Raw genomic sequence first — 6,279 nt, 5'->3', positions numbered from 1 at the left:
CTTCTTCTTCTTCTTCTTCTTCTTCTTCTTCTTCTTCTTCTTCTTCTTCTTCTCCTCCTCCTCCTCTCATTCAACTCCTCTCACTTACTAGTATATACTTATGTCCAGTCACAGTTCTCCCTTCACGCAAAACAAGAGCCAGAAAATAAATATGTTTCAAAGATCAGAGAAAAGGATTAAATAAAAAAACAACCCGTGAGCACCTTGTTTCATTTTGTGGATCCTTGAAGCATTGTTCTTCTTCGTACACGTAACTCGGCTACCAACCACAAACTAAACGTTTTATCGCCTTCAAGCGAGCAGCAATAACCTCAGACCTGAGAAGGAAACCCACATCTGTTAAGCCACACCCATGAGGTAAAAAAAAAAAATCCCAAGTAATTCAATTTCTAAGGACTTGAAAGACCTCCCTCTAATTTCCTGCGAAAGAACAAAAACTTTTGGAAACAGAGATCTGTCTTGTGGCTTTTGAGGTTTGTTTAAGGTTTACGCCACCCAAGAGTTCTCATTTCCAAAGCTCTCTTTAAATTCAATAAAAATCAGCCCCAGTTTTTCTGTTTCGTTTTTTTTTTGGTTTTCGTTTTTTTTCCTTTTCATCATTTGGTTTTGATTTAGATTGTTTTATCATGTTGTTGTTTTGTTTTTGGGTTGTTGCTTTTTGGGTGGGGGGATATTTTGATTTGTTTTTTGGTGGGGGGGGTTGTTTTGTTTTGTTTTTTGCTTTGCTTTCTTTGATAGAATAAAACGGGGAGTGAAGAAACTTTGTCTGAGAAGAAGAGGAACATGTTGACCCCATGTAGATATACCTAACCTTTACATGAGATAAAAGCTCGAAAGTTGCTCCTGCGCCGATAAGCGTTAATTAAACCATTCCCCCAAAAGAAAAATTGAAACGGACAAACAAAAGACAATCAAATTCGCTCTCGCAGGTAAAGTACAATCTGAAGAAAGTTCGAAAACAACCAAACCAAACCGAGGAGAATAAAACATGGTTAAAAAAAGACCCGCATGAAATGGAGTTATAGTTTGAAAATGATAAGCACTCTTCGAAAGATTAAGATTACTAGCGCCTGAGAGTGCTATTCGTCACTCACAAAAAAGATACAAACCGTAGAAATCATGGTAAAGCCTTTCCTTTCTGTAATGTGACTCGTCGTTACATAATGATGAAGCTACACTGATATTCCTTGAAATATTTCACCACTGTCTGTATACAATCCACACATAACACACCATTTCAAGAAATCACACGGCTCCCCGTAAAAAATCTCGAGACGTCCCTAGACAACCTCTTCTGAAAAGAATTATTTTCTATTTCCAAGATTCGAAAGTGCACGCGTGATATCAGACGCAGACGGCTGCGCGCTCTTCGCCTTGTCTAAAAAGTGCTCAATAGCTCATTGCACAGCTAACGCGGTCCGAGAGGAGCCCTTGCAAACAGAAGAACGCGATGTTTTTCGCACCGCTGTTCTGTCAGGCCGGTATCGCCTGACAAGCAAGGGCCGATCATTGAAGTGCAGCGCATTGCGGCACACACATAAGACCCAAGGTAGTAAGTAGTGCACAGGTATCGTAAGGCAAAGGTGCACAGGGTGGAATTTTTGTTGTTGACATTCACGAAAAATTGAGTGTGGGAGGTACTTCATGAGCTCGACCCGTACCTTGTTTTCGGGTACTATTTGGAGGAAGAAACCGTAGAGGGAGGGAAAGAGGCGAGAGGGTTCGGTTTGATTTCTTCACTATTTAAATAATTACAGGTATCTGGGTATTAGCATTTGTACCGGTATACTCTGTTTAAGGTTAATCTATGAAAATAGAGAAATCTTGTTTCCGTAAAGGAGATGTGCGGATAAAACAACAAAAATAAAATATGGAGAGAACAAAAGGGAGCAACCCCCCCCCCCCCAAAAAAAAACCCCACAAACAAACAAACAAACAAACAAACGGGCTGAAAGACGAGAGACGAGAGACAAACAAGTCAGTGTGTCTGTCAGTCGAAGCAATATTTTCTACAATTATGACTTGATAATAGAATAAATTTGAAACTTTTTTCATAGAGCTCACAAATGCTTCATTGTGAATTATAATTTCGTGCTCCAAGGCTAAAGCACACACATCAGTGAGCGACTGGTGTTTGACAGTTCGTGCATACAAGTTAGCATGCAGACGAAGCCTTAATGCGAGTACTATATATGCGTGGGTGAGCATGTCGGGTGCTTACATTTGTCCATCTTCATGTTTGCGCGTTTAGTTGAGATTTGAAACAATTTAAATGCTTATTATCCGGAGTCTGAGTTTGCGAGACAGGCATTGTAAAAGACTGGGGGAAAAATGCCCGTCGGTCTCGGCACACCCTTCTGTGTCATAAACGACGTCAAGGAAGGACTGCCACGCGCCTGCCTTGCTGACACAGATAACTTTTGTTAAAAAGAAAACGAAGAGCAAAAATTTAAAAAAATAAATAAATAAATAGCCAGTTGAAATAGAATAATATTTTCAATGGCGAAAGGAGAAATATCTTGGCCTGAATACAAAGGCAATAAAAGATAGCCCGTCGCTCTCACGTTGAATGAGACCACGGTTTGAAATCACTATTTTTGTTCTCAGACGTCTGGCGAAAGAAAAAAGAAAAAATAAAAAAGACATGAAAAAAAATGCCTCACACAAAGAGTGTAGCGACTGAACTGCTATCCCAGTCAAGTTCAGCTTTCCGAATCGCCTCTTGATTCGTGCATGTCCCTCGGTCCGGTGGTACGAGAAAGCTTGCGGTTTTCTATTGCTCAATTGACGACTACGGGAGAATGACGAAACAGGTCCACCGGTATCACACGGAGACGTTTGCAAGAACCGCCACTTGGGTGAAAACCACGGACAGTTTCTTTTTCCCACTAATCTTCTGCCTCTTAGGATACGACCATGCTCAACGCTATCGGGCGAACGTCAAAGACCGTGGAGGGAAGAGGAGGGGGTGGGGTAGCAAATACTTTCGTCAGTGTCTGTGGAAACCGTGGCTCGAGTAATTACTTGTTTCACTTGGCTTTAAAGAGTTTTAGTGGGTGGTTGGCGGGCGCTCTAGTGTGGTTTGCTTCTTCTTTCTTATGAAACATCTATCGTCTTTATCTCCTCTTCTTCTCTTTTTATGTTTGTTACTCTCTTGTAACACCTCTAATCTTCTGTCGCTCATACGACCTTATGCAGTTGCGAGCGCCGTAAAACCTCTACTAAAACTACATTTTAAAAAACGAAGAGGGCTATGCTGTACTTTTTCTGTCGTTGCCTTCTGTACAGCAGCCCTCAGCTTGACCACCGAAACCCGGCACAGTACGATCAACGAAAAAATTTTTAATAATAATTTTCTGAAAGGAGAAGTGGCTTGAAATTGTGCACGAGAAGAAAAAAATGAGGCAATTCCCCCCGAGAAGCGTGAACATTAGTCGGTATGCCAGCCTTACCTTAAGATCTAAAGGTCGTGGGTTTGGTGCTTGGCAGTTGTAGAGTAATGATAATGCCAGCAGCAGTACGTGATCTCACTATGAAGAACTTAACCTAAACCAGTGACGCTAAAGGACATGACGCTCATATTTAGTGACTGCTGACGTTATAACAGATAAACACAGACTCCAAAGTGAAGCAGATGCTTTTGGCACTCTTTGACTTTAAAAAATTCCCTTTCCATCTTTTCTGAGCTGTAAAATATAGATCTATGTCCCTGTCCAGATCCTGATGCAGAGTTCAGTATTTCATTTTAAAAAACACTAGGGTTAAAATTGTCTATAACGACCACACATTGTTGAGAAAAGGGACATTTTAGACGGGTGAACGTCGTCTTATATAGTGTTATTATAATGATCTTAAAAAACGCAAGGGGGGAAATGTGCTGGACACTTGAACAGGTGATTGTCTTATACAGGTGGCGGTTAGAGCAGGTTGTTATCTCAGCCCTTCCGTTGGGGGGTGAAGTAACCGTTGGTATAGGTGATACTTTCGTGCGCGTTCGACTGTATACAATGTTATCCTCATTCATCTCTGGTACACTCTGGGTCCCCAACAACAACAAAATGGTGTAGGTTTAACGCCCGTATCCACACTATACTGGCAATCACAAGAAAAGTACCACTTTTTGATTGTGTATAAAATCTAAACTCTTGAGTCTTTATGTTTTATCTTTCACGTAGGTAGTATTAAGTACTCTAAAAATAGGTAGTGTTGTGAAAATAACAGTATGGTCCTTCAATTTGTGTTCACTGCATCAATGTGGAAAAAAACAACAAAAAAGCGGATTTTTTCCCCGACCGCGAAGCGGATTTGTCTATTCTTTTATTTCTATGAAGTTCGTGTCTGTGCTTACTTAGAATGGCATCAACATGTGATCATTGTCACCCAAAAGAGACGGTACCCTTAGCTCAAGATAAGAAAAGTCAAACCACCGACATGCTCAGCGCCCTGCTGTTGCGAGGACATCAGCCAACTGAGACAACGGTACGTTGTGACTTGGCCTATTCAAAACCGACCCAGAACTGGCCGTGCAAGGGTTGCCATGCCATTTTAAGACCGATATATCAGGACAGTGCACATGAGAAATTGTTTCAGGACAACTGCTCAAACCACACAATAATTTCCTGGACTTTTACTTAGTTCGTGGCAGAAAGCAAGAACTCAAGATTGAGGCCAGGATGCCTACATACAGACTGCATTCACAGCCAAAACAACGTACAACGTTAGACTATGATGAACTAGTCACAGCTACACCGCCGATGGACACCGTCACATTCTCGGACGATTCTCAATTCCAAGTTGATGTTTGTTTTAGTAGAAGTTTTACGGTGCTCGCAACATTCCAAGTTGAACGCCACCATGGGAGTAAAAAAGTGTACAGGAGACCACGTGAGCACTATTTGCCTTTTCTTCAACAACACAATCAGCACGTGCCATTCCAACAGGATCATGCACCTGGACATCATGCACTCCATTTAGATTAAATATAAAATTCTTTAAAATCCAGAACAACCTCTCTGCATAGAATCTACGACCTGCCATTTCACCTGCCGTATATTTCGACTGTATTACTTTTCACGCAAAAATGACTTCCTGAGACACAGAACAGTACAACATTCGCAAGTGAAATCAACGTCTACTGTAAGTCGTTACGTACGATTTTGAGAAAACAAAGCGAAGACTCACTGTTCGTATTATTCGAATACTGTGTCCGAAAAGCAATTCTTTTCGTTTGCCATTTTATTTATTTTTGGTTTTTAATATAAAGACTTTCAGCATGGGAGCCTAAACCCGCCTGCCGTCTTTTAATTTCTTGCAAAGCAATCAGCTGCACTTCGACTTTCGAGAGTCATAAGCCCCTGAACTATTCGTGGTGTGACTAGTGAATATTGAATAGTAGTGAACACTTCTTAGAGCCATATTTTATAACTTTTGTTGGCTCCACTTATCACTTTGTCTAATCATCAAATACAAAGTACTGCTGTATTTACCTCAATAATTTTAATAGATCTATGCCTATATTGCTCTAATTTTACAAGTTGAAAAAAAAATGAAAAGAAAATCTATTTATCCATAAAAAAATCACGCAGCATTTGATCCGAATGACACTGCCACACTTCAAATAGATATAATATCTGTGAACAGTGAAGAAAATCGTGAAGTTTGAATAGCGGTGGGGAATGGGCACAGCGCTGACTGTATACTTAAATAAGAACTTCTGCACCAACTCACATGGGAAAAATAAATCCAACATCAGGGCCTGAACACCATGCGAAGCGGGCAAGTGAGGACAGTCGCGTCTTCGCGCTGGGTTGAGGACAGCAAGGCTGGGCAATGAGTCGCTTTAGCAAAATTCGCATAATATGTTAGTGCACCTCTTCGGCAATAAAATGCAATATGAACCGCTTCAGCACCACTTCGACAAACGGATTAGAACCACTTCAACAAATGGGTGCACCCACTTCGGCAAACGGGTTAGGACAGAGAGTTTAATAGTCTGAATTGGGATAACGTTTCGTTGAGAATTATTCGGTTATCCGGATAGAATAATATCCGGATTTTCACACCACTAGACAGCGCCAGGCCTACGCTTCATTCATACAACGCCGCGGACCGAACGAGCGGCAGTCGCCTCGTCGTAACACACGAGCCTTGTGTGATCATCGTAATAATTTTGTGCCGCGCGCGTAATCTCTGCCGCGCGCGTAATCTCTGCGGCGCGAAAATACAACGCCCCGCGCACTCACGGCAGTGTCAAAACAGAGTTATACATTATTATTATTA

The sequence above is a fragment of the Aplysia californica genome, unplaced genomic scaffold (assembly GCF_000002075.1).
Source record: "Aplysia californica isolate F4 #8 unplaced genomic scaffold, AplCal3.0 scaffold00316, whole genome shotgun sequence".
In the NCBI taxonomy this organism is placed as follows: domain Eukaryota; kingdom Metazoa; phylum Mollusca; class Gastropoda; order Aplysiida; family Aplysiidae; genus Aplysia; species Aplysia californica.
The sequence above is the reverse complement of the archived record's forward strand: the minus strand, read 5'-3'. Positions refer to the sequence as shown.